Source organism: Triturus cristatus, chromosome 5_2 (assembly GCF_964204655.1).
Source record: "Triturus cristatus chromosome 5_2, aTriCri1.1, whole genome shotgun sequence".
Classification (NCBI taxonomy): Eukaryota; Metazoa; Chordata; class Amphibia; order Caudata; family Salamandridae; genus Triturus; species Triturus cristatus.
In genome coordinates this window covers 478,644,299-478,668,769 of record NC_140588.1, presented here as the reverse complement: position 1 = coordinate 478,668,769, position 24,471 = coordinate 478,644,299, and the positions used below count along the sequence as shown (strand labels likewise).

The 24,471-nt window shown below is 48.4% G+C and overlaps 1 protein-coding gene across 4 annotated transcripts in view; it reads right to left on the bottom strand.

Annotated features, from left to right (window-relative positions):
* The window catches only part of ELMO1 (engulfment and cell motility 1), a 1,282,006-nt gene that overhangs the window by 1,181,249 nt on the left and 76,286 nt on the right, over positions 1 to 24,471 (bottom strand). For 3 of the 4 annotated variants that reach the window (XM_085607465.1, XM_085607469.1, XM_085607468.1), the window contains exon 2: positions 24,278 to 24,428. The exons of the other annotated variant lie outside the window; for it this stretch is intronic. The gene's annotated coding sequence lies outside the window, so the exon portion shown is untranslated. The remainder of the gene's footprint in view (positions 1 to 24,277; positions 24,429 to 24,471) is intronic. 4 annotated transcript variants of the gene reach the window in all.

Sequence of the window (24,471 nt, the reverse complement as noted above, 5' to 3'; positions counted from 1 at the left end):
TGTGCCGATTGGAAGTTTCGCTTGCAGAATGAAAAATGTTATGTTGCCCTTGATGAAGGTGATGACTTTGTGGAAGAACTATTAGATACCCGACCACCACATCATTTTGCCCCGCAGAGGTTGTACACTGCTGTCCCGACATCCCAACCCCCAGACCCTGCACTCGCTGCCGCCGGTCTTCCCGCCTCTGGGTTGGCAGTTGCGGCTTCGGCCCTGCCTGCTTCCTCAGTGTCTGCGTCAGCTGCCGGGGCGGGTGCTGCTGGCTTTCCCATCTGGTCTAACGCACCTATACCTGTTGTTTCTTCTTCTCTTACCCCTTCTTGACAGCCATTGTTAACACTACTACCTGCCTCTTCATCTGTTCTGTCTCCTTCAAGTGTGTCGACTCCGGTGTTGCTGAGTGTTGAGATGCCTATGCGTGGAGAGATTGAGGGAAATTGGGCAGCAGCGCATAAACGGATGGAAAGAGCATTGAGGAGATCAGATATTGGAAGCGAGGAGAAAAGAATGGTGGCTGACCAGGCTACGCAGTGGACCCGAAACCCTATTTACAGTCTGGAGGATGTAGAAGTGTAATGAAAGCTTATGAGCAGTTTGTACAGCAGCATGCTCTTAAACATATGTTGGCAACGTTAATAGGACTGTGGGAACAGTGCTTTAATGGTGTAGCGCCACAAACCATCTATGACATTCGAGATGGAGTGTAAGTTACTAATTTGGCTTACTTTTCAGCAATGTTGCAACCCTGATTGGGTATCGTAGTAGGTTGCCCCAGAAAACGCCAACTTTGGGTACGCAGTTGCCAATGAGGGAGGTACACCTTATTTACCATCCCGAGATCCCAGAGCAGCGTAATGCAGCGAACGTTGTGACTCAGCAATGGGTAGAGGCTCTTCTTCAGGAACAGTGGGTTTACACTCCTTAGAAGAGGAGTGAGGTACTATCTCTTAAAAGCCTGTTGCCAGATCCTAGGAAGAATCCAACGGCCTATTACAAGGAGTTGACGGAGGCGGCTTCCTCGACAGTAATCACACGGACTGATATTGAGCTGTTTTTTGGGCTCTTGGTACCAGTAGATATTTGGAGACAGGTGCATAAGCAGGATCATGACGTAGAGCTAGGGGGGACTTGGAATGAGATAAAGGCATGGGATAGAGATTGGAAGCCTGGCGAGAAGCCAATGGCTGAAAGATTAGCTTTGCCAGGTCGTATTATTACTTATATACATTCTCTTATCCCGCCTCGACGAGTAGATTGGGACAAGTTAGCAGCGTGCTGTCAGAAGGATGAAAGTGTGTCTGATTTCTTTACTAGATTTGAAGGTGTGTTCTTGGACTTCAGTGGCCAATACTTGTCGGTGGAGGGTGGTGTCCGATTGTTAACAGGTTTGTTATGAACCTGCTTCCCGAGATCATGGCTCGGCTGCAGGCTTCGGAGAGTACATGGACTACTTCCTCCCCATCGGTAATATTGACTTTGGTGCAGTATTATGAGCACAGAGAGAATGAGGAGAAGGAGAAGGCAGAGAAGAAATCCAAGGACTTGAAGACAAAAGTGTTAATGCAGCAAGCGGCGAGGGGCAATGGTAGGGGGAGAGGTGGTTTGGGATCGGTCCAGCAGTTGCCTTGGGCAAATAGAAATAGTACTGTGGGTGCACCTATTGGACTGAATCAATGTGCATATTGCAAAAATGAGGGGCATTGGAGAAATGAGTGTCCAGAATTGTTGAATAAGACTGCGGACCCTCGAGGTCGGGGTTATGGAGGACATGGACGTGGTGGAGGAAGCTGCAATGACATGCAGAGAACAGATGCGTTGGTGGGTCGTCAGAATAAGAATTATTTTGAGGACGCTTGAGGAGGGCAATATTACCATGATGATTATGATATGGATGAGGTGACCGGATTGTCCTACAGCTAGGGTCGCCAGGGACAGGGTGAGGGACCAGTTTTGGTGCCTGTAGATCTGCGTGGACCTTATGTCAGCGCAGACATACATGGTACGAAAAATACACTTTTAATTGATACGGGTGCTATGAATTGCTCTGTTTCTCGTTTGCTGGGCCCAGGGGCAGCTCGGTCTGGCCAACAGAATATTGTGGTAGGTTTCTCTGGCGTGATGGTTGTGAGCCCCATTTCCAAGCCCCTTGCCTTGACTATTGGCCCTTTTACGGTTGACTCCCCAATTCTCCTGACAAAGAATTGGGGTGGAAATTTGCTGGGATTAGATTTATTGAAGAAGCTACATGCAACAATATACTGTTCACCGTGCAGTGTTTATCTGACAATTGGCCCGAAGGTAGTTAGTACGAAACAATGGTTTACTACGGATACCCCCCCCCTCCTGAGTTTAAGGATGTACCACGTGCTTTATGGACTACAGGGGATACGGATGTGGGGTTGTTGTGAATACCACTGGTCTCTATCAAAATCAAGGCTAAAGCTGCACTACCGGGTGTTCCTCAGTAGAAGATACCAAAGGCAGGGGAAAAAGCTCTTCTGCAGATAATTCGGGATCTGATAAGGACAGGGGTGGTTGAGGAGACTGTGGCGAATGTTTGCAATAGCCCCATCTTTCCTATCCGTAAGAAGGCCCCCTCTGATGCCCCTGTTGATCACCCTGGTTTTTACAGTTTTATAATATATTTACAGGAATTCCATAAGGTTGTGATCCCTCAATATCTTGTGGCTTCTGACATCACTAAATTTTTAATGATGATTCCTCCCATAGTTAACATTTTCTCTGTGATCGATTTAAAAAATGCTTTCTTTAGCATTCCAATCCATCCAGATAGCAGATATATCTGTTTGGATTTTCCATAGCTGGTAGGAGTTTCCAATTCGGTGGTGCTCCTCAGGGCTATACGGAGAGCTCTAGTATTTGTAGTCAAGCTTTGAAAGGGCAATTAGAATCATTGACACTCCCCTCTGGTAATATCTTATTGCAGTACGTTGGTGACCTCTTAGTGGCTTCTGACACTGAGGACGGCTGCAAAAATGCGACTGTCAAATTAATGCTACATTTGGCACAGCACGGGCATAAAGTGTCTCTTTCAAAATTTCAGTATTGTCGACGAAGGAGGGTCGTAGACTAAAACCTGAGCGCAGTGCCGCTATAACTAATACTCCTGTTCCTAAAACCCAACGTGATGTGCGTGCGTTTATTGGTATTACTTCATACAGTCATCACTGGATCCCTAATTACTCCCTACTAATAAAACCCTTACTCCGGCTAACCTTGAAAGATGTGCATGAACCCTTACCCTGGATATCTGCATGCCAGCAAAGCTTTTGAACAGTTATAGGTTGCGCTATGCTCTGCTCCTGTGCTTGGTATGCCTGACTATCAAAAGCCATTTGTGCTCTATGTGCATGAGGCGGCTGGCTGTGCGCTGTCTGTCTTAACACAGACCTTTGGTGGTAAGCAAAGGCCTTGTGCTTACTTTTCTGCTATCCTGGATAACGTCGCCAGAGCTCTCACGAGCTGTCTGAGAGCTGCTGCGGCGGTCTCTATCAGACAATCGGTGGGGCTCGTTCTTGATACTGATCTCACAGTTACGGTACCCCATGCTGTGGATACGCTCCTGTGTGGAAATTTAGCTTGCAAACGGAACATTATCTGCGCCATCTTGCCACTCCCCAGCGCCACGCACAGCGAATGCACGGCCGCCATTTTAAGCACCCCACTCTCTCCCCGCTCATTCTCGATCGCCAGCGCTTTCCCCTGGCGCTGCGAGCATCCCCCGCGCGCCGGCCGCCCCCGCTCTCTCATACACGGGCCATAAACCCTCTCATTCAGCACGACCCTGCCATGGAACCACATCCCACACCTGACCGACATCCCATACATGGTCATGCCTCTCTTTGATAAACCCCCCCTTCCTCTGCGCCCCATTGTCCGAACCGATCCCAGGCCATCACCTAGCCCTGCGGATGCAGTTTATTGCTCCTACTGTAAGGGAAACACCCCACATCAAAGGGATTACGGTGGATCAAAAGCCCCTACCCCCTGAGACCCGGCCGGTTGCACACACCCCCGGGAATTGGCGGAATATCCAGCTGCGTGATAGCCATCTCCTACTGTGGGTGGGGTGGGGACTTCTACTGTAGATATGTGTGGGAACGAGCTTGAAGTGGGGGTTCCAAGGAATGTCTTCCCGTACATCAAAGCCTCAACAAGAATGTACCATATGTAATAAAGCAATAAACCTGTGTATAAGAGACCAGGTCTCAGAGATGCAGTTAGAGCACCTCGTGACGATACCTTGCTGTCTGATCTGATGTGTTCTGCTCCGACGGAATAAAACTTTGTTTCCTGCCTTCCAGTCTCCGGCGCCTGCCTCTTTCATTGGTAAATTATCGAGTGGTATGAGAGGCGATTACCACCGGGCAAATACTTGAAAGGTTATCGATTGAAACTGCCGCTACCATTTAACAATTGAATAGAACTAAAACTCAACATCGTACTAGTGCGTGTTTAACAGTCTATGAGCTCACCCTATTGGCGCCATATATCACCATCAAACTATGTGCACCCTGAATCCAGCCACGTTACTACCTCTCCCTTCGGTGGACGTAGATGCAGACAAACACGTTGTGTGTAACGGATGGAGGAGGAGACGAAGGGACGGGTAGACTTGACTGATGTTCCTCCATCCGACCCACAAGGGGAACTATATGTAAATGGCTCTTGTTTTAAGCTACCGGATGGCACCACTACTGCAGCATATGCAATAACAACATTACACACAGTTGTCGAAACATCACGTGTCCTGTATCAGTCGGGCCAGGCTGCAGAGCTGATCGCTCTCCTTCTGCTTGTGAGTTGAGTGAAGGACTGATTGTCAATATTATACTGACAGTCAGTACACCTTTGGGGTTGCTCATAACTTTGGGTACCTCTGGGCGGAGAGAGGGTTCTTGACATCATGTGCCTTGCGGATCCAGAATGGCCCCTTGATACACAGACTTTTGTCCGCTTTGACACTTCCAAGGAAAGTAGCAATAGTCAAGTGTAGTGCACATAAAGCGATTACTGATGATGTAGGGAGAGGAAAGGCGTTTGCAGATCAGACAGCAAAAGAAACAGCTAGATCAAAAATGAAAAAGATGTTTGTAGCAGGTCTGGCTAGATGGGTGCCGGACAATGGAATGTTTGAGGACACACTAGACAGTCTTAGAGGGAAACAGTGAGGCGACCATGAATGAGTTGGCAATATGGCAGGAGAAGACAAGACGTCTTGATGAGGATGGGTGCTGGACAGACCTCTCAGGGAAAAGAAGATGGGTGCTCCCTGATGCCTATGTGCTACCTGTTGTCACCATGGCCCATGGTCCAGCCCACATTAGTGTGAAGGGAATATGTAAGGCAGAATGACAATATCCCCACAGTAGCTGCTCAACTAGTGAAGCACTGTATGATCTAGATGATGCACAATCCCGGGAAGGGTACCATTACACCCACTGGCAATTTTGTACTACCTTCCTTCCCTTTGGAGATCGTTAAAATGGATTTTATCGAATGGGAACGAGTGAACAATCTGAAGTAAGTATTGGTGGTGGTTTCTGCATTCAGTAAATGGGTTGAAGCCCTACCCCACCATAGAAAATACAGCACTGGCAACAGGGAAGGCACTCCTGAAGGGGTTCTTCCCACGGTTCAGTTTGCTTCGCTTGATTTGGAGCACAACGGAAGTCACTTCAGTGCGAGGGTTATAAATCTGGTGTGCGATGCCCGCACATTAGACAGTGGTTCCATGCAGCAAATCACCCCAATCAGCAGGTTTAGTTGAGAGATGCAACAGCGTACTCAAACTAAGGTTAGCTAAGGTAAAGGAAAGCACAGGATTGCAGTGGCCAAATGCTTAACCCCTAGCTTTGTTATCTATTAGGGCAACAGCGCATTCAAGGAAAGGGTTGTCCCCATATGAGGTGGTGTTTGGCCGCCCTGCCAATGTGTGGGGTGTGCCATGCCCAAGACGCTTCTCCAAGATAGAGTACCCCTTGCTTGTAGACTACCTTTATGAATTAACTAAAGATCTGCGTTCTCTTCATCAGCAGGTCCAGGAGGCACTATGGCTGGTACCAGAGGGGCCTGGGCATTCACTACAGCCCGATGACTATGTAATGATTGAGAACTTCCAGAGGGAGAACTGCCTGGAGCCTCATTGGAAAGGACCTCATCTGGTCCTACTTGCCACTAGTACGGCAGTGAAAGTAGGCGGAAGAAAACACTGGATACATGCCTCACACACTCGCAAGGTTCCGCTTCCATTTCCCTATGAGATTTGGATGAGAGAAGGCATAGCGGACCACGAAGCAGAGTGTGTGCCACGTTTCATCCCCCTCGGACGCTCGAGTGAGCGGGGATAAGACGGAAGAAGAGAGCAACGCTGCTTTACAGGAGGTTGCACCTTCTGAGATCAGAACTGTCCAAGAGCAGCCTTGGTCCAGCTCTCCAGCAATTGAGTCCCAGTCCCCTTCTGCCCCAGAGTGTCAGGTTCTTTTCCGTGACAATACTGTACCTGGAGTAGTTTGTTACAACCTGCGTCCTCGACAGAAAGGCCGGTGCGCTGAAGGAGTAGTTAGGAGAATAGGGATGGACTTCATGGATGAAGAATAGGATACAGGTACCCTGTCTAAGGTACCGGTGACAGCAAGGAATCTAGAAGAAGAGCAGTGCACTGCCCTCGACACTGGACAGGATTAGTTGAGGGTGTTCTCGCTGGAGGGAGGGTGCCCTAGCCTGAAAAAATGCGTCCGCTTCTTTCAACAAGTGCTGAGATCACGCAGCTCCACCGACTGAAGCACATCAGAGATGAACAATAGGAGACTGCCAGTGAGGCTCTGACGGACACTGGGTGATTTGTATTTTTCTGCTCACTATATTATTGTTGGCTCCAGTATACAGAGCTCCTCTGGCAGTTGTGGACTATTGACAATGTATCCCTTCGGTTGTACCATTATTGAAGAACAGCCATTGGCAGCCCCTCTGGTAGTGCTGAGCAGTCCTGGCTGGTCTAGTTGGTCAACTAAGAATAGGATAGTAGTATTCATTTTCGTAGTTTTCATAGCAGTGTTTGGAGTAGTGTGGTACTTGGAAGAGAAATATCCTGTGCATACCCTTCTTGGAACAACACCTGTCCCTGCTGAGCATATCTTTGTAACTTTGGCCCCTCATAAGGAGAGACACTGACAGACACATGTTGAAAATGCGTTCCTACAGAAGTTGCACCAGACGTCCAATGCTGATTGTTGGGTGTGTGATCTGTCATGCATAAAAATGAACTATTGGTATCTTTACCCATGTCATACTTGGGTAATTGAGAGTCATGGTTTCAATTGCTTTCGATGGTGCATATACATTATCGCGCAGATGCTATGAAAATTACCCAATTTGACTAGGAGGCAGTGATTGACTATATAGTAGAACACCAAGGATTCACACCGGGAGAAGGAGGGGAACCAGATACATTGCATCCTGAAGCTTGCATGAATGTTTATGAACGTAAAAAGAATGCCACATGGCTCCAAAATGAGATGTTGGATTTTCAGGGATTCAACGTCACTGAGTATTTTAGGTCTTTCCATGCATGTAAGATTATCCGAGACAGAACAATGCCAGTGCCAGTAGTAAATGATTACAGCGAGTTTCTCTGTCCGAGGTTTTGGAAAGGTTCCAGTGGGAAAAAGCAATTGCAACTACACATACTGACTGAACACCACCAGTAGTCCTCCTCTACTCCTGCTCCCTAAATGTATGTTTCGTCTGTGGGTCCCAGGCATACGTGTGGCTCCCAAGAGGCTGGTCTGACATATGTTATGTCTCTTTTCTGCTGCCCCCTGTATATATTGCACTCTCTAATTACCACAAAGACCATAGGCTACAGTGCAGGGATCTGCACTTGCCAAGAGTTAAAAGATATAGATCAAACCAATACTTCCCTACAGCATTTTACTGATATAATGATGGGCATTTTGCCGTTCTGGGGTCCCATGTTTAACAGCCGTAACATTCGACGCCTCTCCAGAGTAGTTGAGTGAGTCATTAATACTACTGCAGGTATACTGACCAATCTTACAGCGGAGCTTCAGGCTACCAGGCTTGTTGCTCTTCAAAACCATATGGTTTTAGACGTCATCCTTGCTAATAGGGGCGGAGCCTGCTGCATCATCGGCAGTAGCTGTTGTGTGTACATACAAGACCATTCCCCGAACGTATATGCAGCCATACAGAAGCTGCATAAACTCGCCTCGGACATACACCAAAAAAAAAAAAAAACTAGAGTTGGTCTTTAACTGGGTGGTTTTGGGATTTGCTGACTACTTGGGGTTGGAAGATACTCCTTGGTGTGGTGCTTGTTGCAGGTATTATTTTCTCCTGTTGCTTGTGTATAAATTGCCTCCCAACCTGTAGTTCTTACTGCACGAGTAAATTGAGACCTACACCTAGCATAGCAAAGAAGGATGCCAAGATTGCAAGTATGATGGTGCAGGAAGTCCAGGATATCATGAACATCGATGAGTGCATTCATATGATTGCTTGACTTACTAGTGAATGAATAAAAATGCAAATTACAATTGTTCTCTCCTGCTTAGAATTGTAAAGGCCCTACCTTTTTAGCCTAATAAAATTAGCTTTCTTAATGCTAAAAGGAGGGTCTGTTAGATTTTGTCAAATTATGTACTCATGTAGGCTTGTTTCACGTTATAATATTTAAGCATTTAGAAAGCTATGGTTAGCAGAAACCACTAAGCTCGAAGTGTGCACTCACACGTTAAAGTTACGGTATAAGCTTAGGTTAGCATTTACGGCGCCATTTTATATTTAGCCGCCATTTTGTATCACGATCGAAACTAAATGTCCAACCATTCTGTCTGCCTCAGCAGAAAGCAGCTTCAATGTTTTAATTCTCCAAGGTTGAGTTTTGCTGTTCTCATGAAAATACTGGTCTGTCTAGCCATACCAATTCTCCCTCATAGCCCTGCTTCCATGTCAGAAAGAGCCAGGCTCCACAAGGCAACCTTGAGATAGTGATAACGTGTACCCAGAGTGCAGGTGGCAGCCCTTCCTTCTGTGCTTTCTCTGTTCATGTACGGCTCAGGCCAGTAACTTTCCATTGGGGGTGTGGTTGGGGGGTAGTCAGAAGAATGAATATGCGTTACCAAGGTTCGGGGAGCCAGTCCCCTTGACAGACATCTATGGGTGCTGGTCTGATTGGGCTCCACTGCAGTGTAAGTTACTAATTAACTATTGTTCATATTCTCTGCGGTCTGATCGACTCTTCACTTGCTAGAAGGCTAATAGGTGGTCGTATAGAGACCCAGGTGGCCATTAATGGGTCACTTCCTTCACACTCCAGAACACCAGACACTCTACGCCTGCAGGTAAGACTGATTTGGGGCTGGGAGAACTTGCTGCTAGTTAGCGCTGGAACTTTCTGGACTATAAATTGGAGTCAAAGTGGACTCTAGAGACTCGAACTGCTAGCGGGGCATAAACTGGATGTTACCAATAGTGAATGGGGAATAACCACCATTGTTAATGAGAGGAGCGATTGAACCTATAGAAGTGAGTTTCTGTCTGGACAATGATTTATTGCAGCTGATGCTTGTATTTTGAGTTGTAAGCCTGTTTTCATTATCCTGTAGCCACACATAACTGAGAGAACCTTGTGCTGCTCAGACCACACATATCCTGAGAGTCAAGTGCAGAAGGGGTACTTGGCCAAGTTACCCAAAATCCATAGTAAGTCAGGCCCCGGGACATCAGGAGTAAAAGGTCGCAACCCTCACGGCTGGGCCCAGAAACCCCCTCTTCTGGTGAGGAGCGTTTTGACGATCTGTATATATTTTGCCGGTCCTGTTCTCACAATAGATTTGTGGACCGTTCACTCACTAGGAGGCAGCACAAAGCTTGGAGGGCAGGCCACATTTTATTTGCTTGGTTTTAGTCTAAAAATTAAAGGGGTCTCTCAACTTAACACCAACTGAAGCCGAGAATAAAGTGAATGGAAAGGCTAAGGGATTGAAAATTGAAAATTCTATCTGGAGAGCTGAATAGCTCAAATGAGATGGTGCATGTCTAGCTATGGTTCGGAGCTGCAGGATGCGATCTTTGACAGGCTATATTTGGAGCCACCTGTTTATTCACAGCAGTTTTCTGGGTAACATCTTATTACTGGATGTCAAAAATAGAACCAAGGTTTGAAAAAGCATCCCCTCGGTCCCTGGCTTGTCCGAAACTTTGGGTAAATTATAAAGCTGAAGAGAAAACGTTTGGGTGGTTTGCAAAGAGGAAATTCTGAATCAATATTTCAGGGTAGGGTACTGCAGCCGTAAGTTAATTTCTGTGAAAATGTAGGTTATGGAGTCCACTAGACTAAAAGAACAATCAGCCCATGAGGCAGGGTTACTGAGTAGAAGACACAGTTCTGTGTCATAAGCAGAGAGCTGCAATAGTATACAATAGAAAGAGAAAAGGTACATTCTAACACACTTTGAAGAAAAAAGGTTTTAAGGTAAAACCTGCTCCCTTATTCAAGCTGAGATAACTAACACTCTATAAAATATGCAAAAACCTGCTAACCCACGACCATTGGTGGTAAAAAAATAAAATCATAATTTGGGCATCAAAAAAGGGAGCAAACGCATGCTCATAAAACAAAACCAACATTTGCATAATTTTATCCAGAGTTAAGTGAGCAGGTATAAATCACCCAAACAATCAAGAACGCAACACTGACAGAAACGTTTCTTCACAGGCACATGCACCACGGCTTAAAATACAACCTGAATCCTGTGCAAAGAGCAGAGGAGCAGAGCTGCATCGAGCAAGCACTTCTGGATTATGCACGTGACTGATTCAGAGAAGGGTTCCAGGTTTACATCAACCAGTGCCGTTTTTATTTTCTAAAGTAAAGTACACTCACATAAGGGGGCATCAGCATAATTAAGAACAGACTTTATTTTATATATGTGACCACACTTCTCTTTAATACCCACGTTTGACAATGTTGTAATCAAGCCAACGCCAATGTCAACATTTCTATGGCTGTTATTACTTTTAACTGATTGAAATCGACTAAATTCTTGTTTCTGCTGATCCAACTCATGGCCCAGAAAAATCCTGGGTCATGGGTTTCAGAAATGTTAGATAGAATACAAATAGAACAATAGGGCTTTGGGGGAGGAGGGAGTGGGGGGGGGGGGGGTTGACCATCGGGAGGCCTGACCCCCCGGGGTATTTTGGGCCATTGGTGCAGCACCATAGCCCAATTTGGCTGGTTGGGCTACAGTTGTGCTGGCCCTACAAGACCAGCCATCTTAGGTCACCAGGCACCATTTTCGGTGGGCGACACGACAGCCGGCCTTATAGGGATAGGGTAGAAAGATTTTGTGGTTTTGTAGGTGGTTGTGGGTCCCCGCGGTGGTCAGGCAGTGTTATACTGTCAGCGTGGGGGCAGGCTCCTGTGGACGTGTGCCAGCGGATTCACGATTGCGGCCTAGGGAGACGACCCCAGGGTGGCGGAGGCCATGCGCCTGCTCACGGAAGCATGGATTTGCTGCGTCCTGCAGCTGAGGTGAGGCCTTCACGGCAGGCGGTAGGCGCGGTCGCGGCGGTGGTGCTAGCATGCTCGCCGCCGCGGACCCTCAAATCTCGGGATGGTGTTGCTGGGGGCGGGCACGGCTGCTCTGCTAAGGCAGCATCACGTGGGAAGGCAGCGCGGAGGGGGCGGGGCGCGGCACCCAAGCCCAGCCTTGAGTTTGTGCATGAGGCGGGAGAGGCCCCATTGAGAGTGAGGCGCGCCCGGAAGCAGCCTGGGGGTGGAGGGGAGGGGAGGCAGGCATTACCTCTGAAACTGGCGGAGGGTTGCCGGGGAGGTGGGGGAAGGGCATGGGGCTGTCAGGTGAGGGGGAGGAGAGAGCAGGAGGGGCCTCCAGAGGCAATGGTGCGGGTCCACCGGGCCCCGTGTCAGGTACCCTGGAGGGGGGGAGCTCTGGAAGGGCATTGGGAAGGGATAGGGAGGGCACTGCTGGGCCCTCATCAATGTTGGAGCGCGGTAAGGGGGATGGGAGGAGGGAGGGGCAGGCAGGCCCTAGCAGGCGGCCAGAACAGGGGGTCCCAGTGGGGACCTATGCGATCCCTGGAGCTGTGAGGGTGGTTAGAGAGGACCCCCGAGGGGCTCAGGCAGCAATGGTCAGAGAACCGGGGTTGGGCACGGGGGGCTTCCCGGCGGCAGGGGGGGGTGCCAGTGGAGGCAGGAGCGGGGTAGCCCCAGCACAGGACAGAGGGTTGGGAGTGGGTCAAATGGGTAAGAGGCACATAGACATGTTGGAGTGGTGTGATGGGGAGGAAGGGTCCAACGGCAGGGCCAAGCACGGTCCCAGCTGCAGAAGAAAAAGGTTCTGACAGGGTAACCACAGAGGAGGTGAAAGAGAGCCAAGACGTTCAACAGATGAAGTTGCCTTACATGTGGATAACTAAGCCATTGGGGGCCCACCCAAGAGAAAAATTTGGAAGGGCGAATAGGTGGACATACTGAAGCTGCTGCATAGGGAGCTTACAGCGAAAGAAGCGTCCAAAGAAGAGGAATTAGAGGTTGCCAAGAGACCACGGGTGGCCATGACCATCGAGAATTGGTCGGCAGCCATCCTGATATTCGCCAGTGTATACTGCGAAACGTTCCCAGACAGGTCCGTCGCACTGTTTAAATACATGGACGTGATCAGAAGGGCCTAAGTAACGTACGGGGGTACGCGTGGTCCCATTATGATGAAGAGTTCAGGGCATGGTTGGCTTGGGATACGGAGGTGAAGTGGGGGGGGAGAGATAGATACAGACTTATACCAGCAAACAATTGGTGCGGTGAAGTTTGGGAAGCCGATATACATGGCCAGAGGCCTTCCCCTGGTTTCCCGTCCCTTTCAGAACCACCCCACCCGAGGGGGGGGGGGGGGGGGTACACAGCCGGTGGCACCGGGAGTACATGGGGAGCATACTGGGATTTTAATAAAAGCACATGTGCCACACAGTACTGCAAGTTCAGGCACGAATGCTCTAAGTGCTCAGGCAGACACCCATTGGTGCAATGCTATGGACCGGGGTTCAGTGGGCAAGGTCAGCAGCCTAACCAGGGCACACAGCATCCCACGGGGGGGGTAGGGATAGCAGTGGAGCACAAGGGAATATGGGAAAAGGCTCATACACCCATTAGGCAGGGTCGCTTGGAACAGTGGTTCACATCTTATCCACGGAAAGAAGAAGCAGAGCTTTTGAGACGCGGTGTTAGGGAGGGTTTTAGGCTAGGGTATGAAGGGCCTCGGGCTGCCTGGTGGGTGGAGAATTTGAAATCTGTGGAGACACACAGGGCAGTAGTGCGCACCAAATTGTTCAAGGAAATACAAGAAGGACGCATGCTAAGTCCTTTCACGGTTAGCCCTATTAGAGACCTGATCATTTCCCCGATTGAGGTGGTGCCAAAGAAAAACCCAGGGCAATACAGGCTGATCCAACACCTCTCCTGGCTGGAGGGGACATCGGTAAATGACTTCATAGTGGCCGACTTGACGTCTGTGACCTATTCTTCGGTGAATATGGCAAGGGAATTGGTTGCCACGGTAGGGCCAGGTGCCCTCATGGCGAAATGTGACATTAAATCAGCGTTTTGCTTACTGCCAGTACACCCTGATGATTACCAGTTGCTAGGCATACAGTTTGAGGGTTCCATCTTTGTGGACAAGGCACTGCTGATGGGATGTTCCATATCCTGTGCATTATTTGAGCGCATTAGTTCATTCTTACAATGGATCTTCTCATGGCAATCTGGTAAAGAGACGGTGACACACAACCTGGACGACTTCTTCCTGGTGGGGCAGCCTGGTTCTGCGGACTGTCAGCAGCACCTGACAAGTTTTAAAGAGCTCATGGGTTACCTCGAAGTACCCCTGGCACCAGAAAAGACGCACGTCCCAGTCCGGTGTTGTCATTTCTGGGCATCGAATTGGATTCAGGGGCAATGGAGGCACGCCTTTCGATGGACAAAAAAACTGCACGTTGCTACTGATCGATGGTTTACTGGCCAAAAAGAAGGTGATGGTCAGGGAGGTGCAGGTTTTGCTAGGGCATCTGAATTTTGCATGTAGGGTGGTGAGGGGTGGACAGACTTTCTGCGGGAGATTGGGGATGTCCCTAGCAGGTTTGACAATGCCGCATCACCACATGCGGCTGTCAGCCGGAGCTAAAGAAGACTTGCGCATGTGGCACACATTTCTGGCAGAATTTAACAGCATCCCAATGGCGCCGCCAAAGGAATGGGAGTGGGATGTTACGATCTACTCAGACACCGCAGGGGCAGGAGGGTTTGGTCTCTACTGGCAAGGGAGGTGGTGCGCAGAACAGTGGCCTCAACATTGGAAGAATAGGGGAGGAGCATTTTTAAAACTCTTTCCACTAGTGGTGGCAGTGACAGTATGGGCACGGGACTTGGCCCACAAGAAGGTGATCTTTAAGGTCGACAACATGTCAGTGGTGCAAGTGGTGAACAGGCAGTCAGCGAGGAAGGCCCAGGTGCTGAAGTTGTTACGGGTTTTTGTGCTGAGCTGTTTGGAACACAATATCTTGTTTCAAGCCAAGCATGTGTCGGGAGTGGACAATGACATTGCGGAACCTTTGTCTCGTTCGCAGTGGCATGGTCTAGTCAAGGAGGCGGACAGAGGCAGGATGCCGGTTCCAGCAGGAATGTGGTACGTAGGAGACAAAGGGTTTTCCAGCTGGTATTAGGGTCACTGGCCGCATCCACACGGAGGGCATATGAACAGGGTTGGAAGGAATTTCTGGAAGGTGGGGCACAGCAAAGATCAGAGCAATGGGCAAGGGAGGAGGTAGTGCAGTTTATATTGTCCATGATGGACAGGGGTGTATCGAAGGCCACTATACCAGGCAAGTTGTCGGGCATAGTGTTCGTTCATGGGCAAACTATGGTGGGGCTATATGCCCTCGGCGGGGGAACTGGGCAGTTGCCTCCTGGAAGGTTGGGCGCAGGAAAGGGGCGGAAGGCCTCGGGCGAGGAGGCCTCTGTCCTTTGGGCTCTTGGCTGGCTTGATCCAGGTTTTGCCGCAGATCTGCCGAATTGCGGAGGAGGTGGTTTTGTTTTCCACCCTAATGTCATGGATGTATTTTGGGGCTTTTCAGGTCTCTGAATCGCTGGGTGGAAAGGGGGCACAGGGGGGTGCAATGGACCGATGTGGAGCTTCGGGATGAAGGAGTAGCAGTGCTGCTTAATCGATACAAAACAGACCAGCGGGGAGTTGGGAAGTGGGTGGTCATGAGTACTGCCAGAGATGAACAGGTATGTCCAGTATTTTGGGGAAGGACAGTGTCCAAGGGTCTGGATTCAGGTGACAGGGAAGTGTTCAACAGGAAGGCGGGCGGCCGGGTGACGGCGGCGCAGCTGTTATGGATCATTAGGCAAGCTCTTCTATTTTTGGGGAAAGCGCCTGGACAGTTTGGGACACTTTCTTTTCGCATAGAGGCTACGACAGACGCAGCGAAGCTGGGATGGGGGGGGAAGGACGAGATTATTAATTTGCGTCGCTGGAAGTCGGACTGCTTTAAGACATACATTCAGCTGCGCGGCTTGGGGGAGGGGGAAGCGTAGTTTTTGTGCATTTTTCTTGTCTCATATGTGTCTTTTCAGGTGCAGTGGTGGGGCCTGCTGGGGCGGAATTGTCCATATGGATTTTGGGACATTCTTTTGTTAAATAGGCAGAGCGTTATGAGCGGTCAAAAGGGAAAGGTGTGAATTTGGGTCTGGACGACACGTTGTTCCATTGTTCATGGCAAGGAATGGGGGGCATGAGGTGGCACGAGTTGTTTCCCGCTTTAAACAGGATGGTGCGAGGCAGCATTTGTCCTGACGTTTTGATTATTCATTTGGGGGAGAATGACCTGGTTTTGTATAAAGGTTTGTCACTGCTGAAACAAATGAAGAGGGCTGTGCTTGAGATAGAACAGCAATGGTCAGGGTGCTATGTCATCTGGTCTGAATTTATCCCAAGGAGGCATTGGAGGGGGGAGGAGTGGCCAGCAGCAATAGATAAGGCCAGGAGGAAGATTACCCGGTACATGGGAAGCTTTTATGACAAGGAGGGCATTGGAAGAGTAGAGCATCCGGAGCTTAGGTATGCTGCGCTAAATTTTTTCAGAGAGGATGGGGTTCATTTGTCGAGTTTTGGTTTGGAGTTATACATCTTACAGATCAAGGAGGTTTTAGACAGAGCTTTGAACATTAGACGGTATCCGAAGCAGCCTGGACCCTAGGTTGGGGGGGGGGGGGGGTCAGAAAAGTCTGAGTTGGAGAGTCTTTTCTGAGTGGCGTTTTTTCGTGGTTATAGTTGTTAGATTGTTTACAGTTTAAGTTTATTGGTTGGGAAAAGTCACTAGAGAGCAGGCAGGAAGGGGGAGTAGCATAGGAAAGTTTACTTAGATAGTTATTTTAGGAAGTGGTAAGAGGTTACAAGTTTAATGGGTCAGCAGGGATGACAGAGTTGGGGGTTTATAAATGGTTGCAAAGGGGAAAACTTTAGGGTTGGGGTGGGGGGTAAAGCTGGAAGAAAATATTTAGTGAGGTTTAGTTTTGTACGGCACAGGCCAAGGATATTTGTTGTAAGGTGCACCTGTCTTCAATAAAGCGGCCTTTTTCACACTTAACAAGCCTTGTGTGTGGTCTGTGCTGCGCTCCTCTTTGGCCCAATGAAAGTTGTGGACAAACAATCATGAGTAAAATGCCCAGTCAAAGCAGTGGGTATTGTACAGATTAGACTGGGTGGGAGGAAATTCCACAATGAACAAGCACTATCCCTGCAGTCTAGTTTGGCCACAACCCCTGAAACATCTAATAACAGAAGTGTCAATGGTAAGCAACTTTCACATACAAGTTATTTTAACCTTATTTTTATCCAAATAGTAAAGTTTTTTGAACTACAGCTATTGAGTAATGTAATCACCGAAGGAGCATAGTATTTCCCCAAAATAACACCACAAAACTGAAGGGGGTAGAAGTTAAACTCGAAGAGAGCATTGTGATGTGAAGGAAGACCAATGGGGTGGTGATGTGGATCTCATATAATTACTAGAGTTGTACAGAAATCACAATAACCCTGAACACAGATTTGCAAGGTTACTACAATACCTTTTTGGAGACACTATCTCCCACCCTCCGTCCCATCAACACATGCAGCACCTAGTTTAAGCCAGCAGTCAATATTTGGACTCCAAGCTGCAGAAACTCCATGCGCCTTGCAAAAATAAGGAAGAACACAGAATAGGACATACTAGCAAAAGCAGATCGTTTTCAGGCATCTGGTAATCGTCGTTCTGCAATATGCAAGTTCTGCACGAACAACACTGGATTTTGGCAGCACAGCTGTCAAACAGGCGTACTGCTAACAATATACATAGAGTGGGCTATGTGTCCACCCCCTTTCAACCATTGGCTTTCTTCGACCAGGCTCTTTCAGCCACTGGCTTCAGACTTTTTCAATCACATATTGGATCAGACTGGTGGAGTATTCCTCGCTCAACATATGCTATTGGCTGTTTGTATATATCCTTTCACCTCCACACAAGTGTTTGCACTTAACTGAATGCGCCAAGTTACTGCTCCATCTTCTCCTGCTGGCTCCATCCTGTGATGCTGCATGGATTGGTACATTAAACCCAGGCCTATTGGCTTTGCCAGTGCTAGTTAGGTCTCGCCTGATACAGCGCTTTAGCGCTGCTCTGGCGAGACTTATAGTAAGCGAGTTTTGGAAGTGCAAACAGTGGCTTTTCAGGCCTCCAAATACAGTGCATGTGCATCGGCCGGGCACGCGCACCATTTGGAGGCCTGAAAGCACTTGTTTGCTTTCACTTTCGGGGGCCGCACGGCAGTAAAGATCGGCAGTAAAGATTACAATCTCTTTGTTCCCAGCATCAGTGAGTTCCGAGGACTGCAGAGGAGATGCAAGTCTTTGTGACACATAGCAGCGGTGATGCATTGGTTCTGTTTAAGCCAGACTTTTCTCTTTCTGTACACAGGTGAATAAGGTACAGACAGAACCCCCTCCCCCTTTCACACCACCAGATTCTCAAAGTGCAGCGCACTACCTGTATCTCGCTGTGATTGGGCTCTGCTCAGCAGTGGATGGGGTGCCCCCACCCCCCATCTCCCGCCCCCCCCCCTCCTTAATCCGCAAGCCTCTGACCCCAACTCTCACCAGAGCCCCTCCGCTTCTGGTCCATGTACTTGTTGTTGAAAAACATGTAATGTGCGCTGCCCACCGACACACACAGTGTGTGAAAAGAAAGAAACATGCAAAGACGACAGACCCGCTCTGTTACAAATACACACGTTTATTATACGCACACAGCCATTGTGCCTCACGCACGTTCGTACCCACGTGGCCTCTCCCCACACTCCCGTCGACACAGACAGCGCCTCACAGAGCAGCACACCGCACAAAACGGCCCCAAGCCAGGGAGGAGCTAAACGGAAACAACTATGTATATGACATATACCTATACAATGTGTTCATGCAGCCTTATAAACATACAGACATCTATTTTATGGACAAACTAGCTGCATAGTACTTATGTATGGAAATAGACCAACCAACCAAGAAAGAGAAAGGCGCATCCACCGACCCTACAGCCGACTCTTCCAGAGGCGGCCGCCCAGACGACAGGCACACAGGACCGACAGGCAGGCAGGCGGATAGACAGAGAGATAAAGTATGACTGTGCCAGCGCGGGCACACCACTCGCAGGACGCTGTTTATGTAATTTATATTGCGCTGGTCTCCCTGTGCGTGTTTGCCGCCCCACCACCCCTCCCAGATCGCTGTTTTTTTTACATTCAGCACGCGCACATCACTCACGAGACGCTGGGAATGTGCACGTCTGATTTGAGTTTGCTGTTATTATGGGGACGAGATAGAGGCTTGGCGCTAGGGCTGCTCCGGTGCTATCGCTGCTCCTATGTCTCCCTTCACCAACAAAGGTATCCTTTGCCCTCCATACCCTCTCTCTGAGGGCACTGCTGCTGAGCACACATCGGGAGCAGGGCTGGCGTCCCTCCCGGCCTTGCCCAGCCGCATCTAGCTACCAACGGCCGCCTTGGGCGCCTCCCCCCGCACACAGTCCATGGTGCTCAAGTACACCCCTGGTAAGAAACATACAAGGGCTTCCTTTCTCCTAAGGCTCAGTGTCTTGCCGTGAACGTACAGAGCAGAGTCCCTGCTCTGATTAGTGTTTCTTGTTCTGTGGTGGCGACGCATTGTTCAGCCTCCACATCGAGCCCCTTAAGACCCTAGCCATGAATAACAGCTTCAAAGTTCACCAGCACCACGCACGCTAAGGGTTTTGATTTACGTTTTCTATTGTACTTGTTTTTTATGCTCTTTTGTTTATCGGAACTGCTGAGCCAACTTTGAGCCTAGCCCTTTTTGGGGGGTTTGCTTTGAGGCGGTTGCAGCTAATAGCAGATGGGATGGCCTGCAGACATCTGCGTTTAGTTTGTTTGCAATGCCTTTTCCATGGCTGACCCGTACGCGACAATATGCGCACCTTTAAACATTCAAGTCAGCGGTGTAGTTGCTAAAGGGGGCATGGTGCTGTGCCCTTAACATGAGGAACGACTGCTGCCCGGGCTCTACGACTAGTTTACTTTTATACGTTGAACACTGTTGGAGCTGCCCAATGCCGGTAGATTACTGAGGGGTGTGCATCTATACTATTTCAAATACCATGCTTATATTAAGTTCTCTTCGTGTGACTGTCAGTGAAGGAGCGTGTGCGTCCTATCGACATACATTTCTTGATGTAATATTGTAGTCGAGTAGCGTGTTGTAACAAAACACATTAGGGATGGTGAAGTTATGCGTACTGTTATAGTAGTATGTGATTATTATAAGTCTGTGTGACGTTACTGTGCGCTATGTATTGGCACTCACTAGTTTAAGCTAAACTTTTACCTTTTACAATGTAATGCAATAGTGTTGCTCCAAGTAGGGAGTATGCATACAGTGTTTTTGGTTGAGCCTAGAGTCAGATTTTCCCTGACACGTCAGATAAACTTGTGGGCATCAGGGGCGTTCTTGAGTTGTGTGTAACACCCCACCCCTGTATCGCAACCCCCTCATTCTCTCAGCTACGTGCATTCAAGCCCAGTGTCTGGTGTCACCATTAACCACTCTCCACAGCATGAAGGCCCAGATACACTCCTGCCATTCAGGAAAGCCTGACTCATGGCTGCTTGCCCCAGCCCGGACGGCTTGTCGGACGTGATAGGCTGGCAAGAAATCTCTCTACCGCATGCCAGCCGAGCTCAAACATTTTAAAAGCGCTTGGGGAAGGCGTGCACCAAGAGAGGTGGTGCGTGCTTACTTCCCACTCCTACGTTATACCAATGTGACTCCTCAAATCTCTGTTACCAGCTCTGACGACTCTGACTTTTATCCTTCTGAGGTCAAGCAGTGAAAACCATTGAATTAATCAATTGCATCACTTATTGAAGGCTCGAAAGAACTCACAAAGCGTACCCCTGGCTCCACCTCTTAACAAACTTCGACCCTGGGCGGGCAGCTCGCTATCTCCCGGCATGGATTAAAAAAGTTTAGGTCTGCTGCAGAAGCTGGGTGTTGAGTTCCCGTCGGCTTCACCTCCTCTCTCTTTGAATTGTTCCTGGCCAGTTGTGGCAGACTGCCAAAGATGTGACTTAAATGTTCCACTCTGCCTTAACTTACTGACAGTACACAATAGATTGAATATTAGCCTAGGCCCAGTTACAGGTGTATTCTTCAGTTCATTTTCTACCAGGTCTCACACAACACACAGTGAATCTTCAGTAAGCATAAGTGTGTCGATATGAAGTATCTTTCAGACCTTTATAACGGATTTCTGATGTCTGATGCCTGTGGATGTCTGACGCATGATGTCTGACGCATGATGTCTGATACCTGATGCTTGTGGATGTCTGATGCCTGATGCCTGATGCCTAATGCCTAATGTCTAATGCCTAATGCCTAATGCCTAATGCCTAATGCCTAATGTCTAATGTCTAATGTCTGATGTCTAATGTCTGATGTCTGATGCCTAATGTCTAATGTCTAATGTCTAATGCTTGTGGATGTCTGATGACTGATGTCTGATGCTTGTGGATGCCTGATGTCTCATGACTGATGTCTGATGCTTGTGGATGTCTTATGCCTGATGTCTGATGCTTGTGGAGGTCTGATGCCTGATGTTTGATGCTTGTGGATGTCTGATGCCTAATGCCTGATGCCTGATGCCTGATGCCTGATGTCTGATGCCTGATGTCTGATGTCTGATGTCTGATGCCTGATGCCTGATGCCTGATGCCTAATGTCTAATGTCTAATGCTTGTAGATGTCTGATACTTGTGGATGTCTGATGCCTGATGTCTGATGTCTGATGACTGATGTCTGATGACTGATGTCTGATGCTTGTGGATGTCTTATGCCTGATGTCTGATGCTTGTGGAGGTCTGATGCCTGATGTTTGATGCTTGTGGATGTCTGATGCCTGATGTTTGATGCCTGATGCTTGTGGATGTCTGATTCCTGATGCTTGTGGATGTCTGATGCCTGATGACTGATGTCTGATGCTTGTGGATGTCTGATGCCTGATGTCTCATGACTGATGTCTGATGCTTGTGGGTGTCTTATGCCTGATGTCTGATGCTTGTGGATGTCTGATGCTTGTGAATAAATTAAAGGCATTGTCATTTACAATACCAATAGCTCCAAATCTCGCAGTTGCGAGACCTATTGCATTGCAAATGCTTGTTTTTTAATGGTGAACCAAGATGTGAATGCTATCGCCACAGATGTGCGATAGCTAATCCTCAGTTTGCCTGCTCCCATTAAGGGGAAACGTTTATTACAACTCGCTTCAACAAGCGATACTAATGAACGGAAGTGTGCATTTAAGTCCAGGACAAGAACTCGGACCCAGGCAGCGTGCCCCCCTGCAGACTTCCGGTGCAGCGTTAGAGCGCGTGGCCGTGGTTGTACAGCACGCTCCAGTCTGCCGGGAGGTTTTTTATGTTTGAGCATCTCATAAAAACTACTATCGCACTTCAGCTGCCTTTCAAAAGAAACTTGCTCTTTGCACTTAATACAGAATCTCCTTCCAACACGTCATGTTGCTGAAAGGAAGCCAACTAGCGCATCCCCTGACTCACTTTCTCTCGAGTTGCCAAGTTACTGACGAAGTTTACAACTGTCAAATGTCTACAGCGCTTGGAGGGCGTCGCAGAGAACTGTCAGCATCTGCAGAAATGCGGCTTCGGCTCAGTGTTCCACTTCCCCCTCCGCTCAGTCACACGCTTAGTTGAAACCCTTTCGTACTTTTGTTTGTTTTCATGCTTCCTGGCTCGTGCGGGGCCCCTGCTCCAGCCAAGACTCGGTGTGCTTCTCCACTGGCTCCGACGCCCACCCATAATTTTCACCCCTTCTCCCCGTGGGGTGCAGTGGTCTTTCCTGCTACTGCTGTGAACCCCCACCCTCCCCCTCATGCCAGCTCCCGTTTCCCCTCCTTCGGTGCCTTTGAAGCACCTGTTAAAAGGGTACAGAGATCGGCCTGCGGCGAAGTTTCTCACAACCCACGATTCCTTCTGCGCTGTAAAAGGGCACAAGTTCACGCGCCTACTCGCGTCTCTTTCATTCAGGGACCCCCTCCACCAATCCAAACAGCACAGTTAAAAAGCTTTTTTTTTTTTTTTATGCAGTTATATGTAGCGCAAACTTGGCCTAGCACAAGGACATCAGAGCGCTGCACCAGATTACAATACCCCCTTTTTTTGGTGGGGGGGGGAGAGGAGGGGGGGAACGAAGCGATAATTAAGCCATTTTCCCTGTTCACAGCATGTTGAACCAGAGCCAGGCCTCGAACCCGGCGCCCCAGTGCCAAGGTCGGACGCTCTGACCCAAGGGTCACTCCTCCACTAAAGTGACTCGTATTTGTAGGCTGGGATCTTCCTTGTAAAACAGAGTCCAGCGGTTTCTGATTTCTAAACAAACAATTTAGTCCTAGAGAACGCATTTTACCCTTCAGTAGTGCGATCCCGACATTGTTCGGCATGCAAAGGGAGTCTTGGCCATCCATTTGCAGTACAATAATGCCATAGGCTCCAGAACACAGCGGCAACGACAATATCGGGCAGATATTGCCTGTTTTCCACGGACGGTCGCAAGACCTGGAGAAAAGGCTTCACATGAGGTTCATAATATGAACAGGCCAGCTCTGCCAGACAAGTGTTCCGAGAGTTGAAGCCTTTTCCCTCAATGGTGCTTCCATTGTCCAGTGGACAAACAGCTTCAGGGACAAGAAACCTAGCATCAGTTGAAGCTTGTGCCTTTTCTTGGTAAACAAACAGAACCATCATATGGCCCAGATTAATGGACTCCAGCTATGTCTGGTAGCTAAAGCAAGTTCCTGTTTTTAATTGTATTTTTTTGCTTTCGTTCACGACTAGCTAGACAGATGTTGTGTAACACAATAATTGTTAATGAGTTTAGGAGTAAGATGCACGAAAGTAATGTTGCAAGAACACACATTTTTGGAAGTAAAAACGTTGATTAGACATCCTAGGCCTGTCCAGATATAAAAGAAATCCAGATTCTGTATAAATCAAATAATGATCTGAGCAAATAATATGACTCTATTCTCATGAAAAGTCCAAAGCTAGTTTTAACTCCAATGCCAGGTTATATTTTAGTAGCAGCCCCACATCACACTAAGTGAGCAAGATTTTCCGCGTGCTCGACTACATACAGGGTCTATTTAAAAAAAGGACCAAAATATTCAATTCTAGCACATATTTTCATATATATTACCTAAATGCCAGAGTTTTTACTATCTGTTTTAAACAAAAACTCTGAAAATGGTCCAAACTATCGCGGTCTGACATAAAAGCCATACTATGCATTTTCTTCTCAGCAGCAGGAAGTCACGAATGTACGTATGCGATAATTGTGTGCTGCTCACTCAGGGCTATTGTCAAGGCTGGATAGGCAGAGGAATTCAGCCCATCCACCCCTGAAATTATCCCACTATTCTTTATTGCGCCAAAATACTTTGAGTCCCATTTGACCAGTCCATTCCTGCTTTGATAATGCACACATATTCACAGACTTTCCCATTTACATCCACACAGATGCAGACACACATTTCCCATCAGCATGCCCACTAAAATAGATTGCATGCATCACTCTACCTCAAGGTCCAGGCATTCTGCTCCTTAGCTGCTACAACCCAGAGAAGAGGCGAAACTCGTGCACATCAGTCCTGACTCACTCCGAATAGGCTGTGTTAGCTGTTCTTGATGTTTCTTTCAGGGAGTCCTAGTACTTGCTTCCACCACCTTCCTAAAAGGAAAGAGGAAAACTGAGTGAGTGAATACAGCTCTTG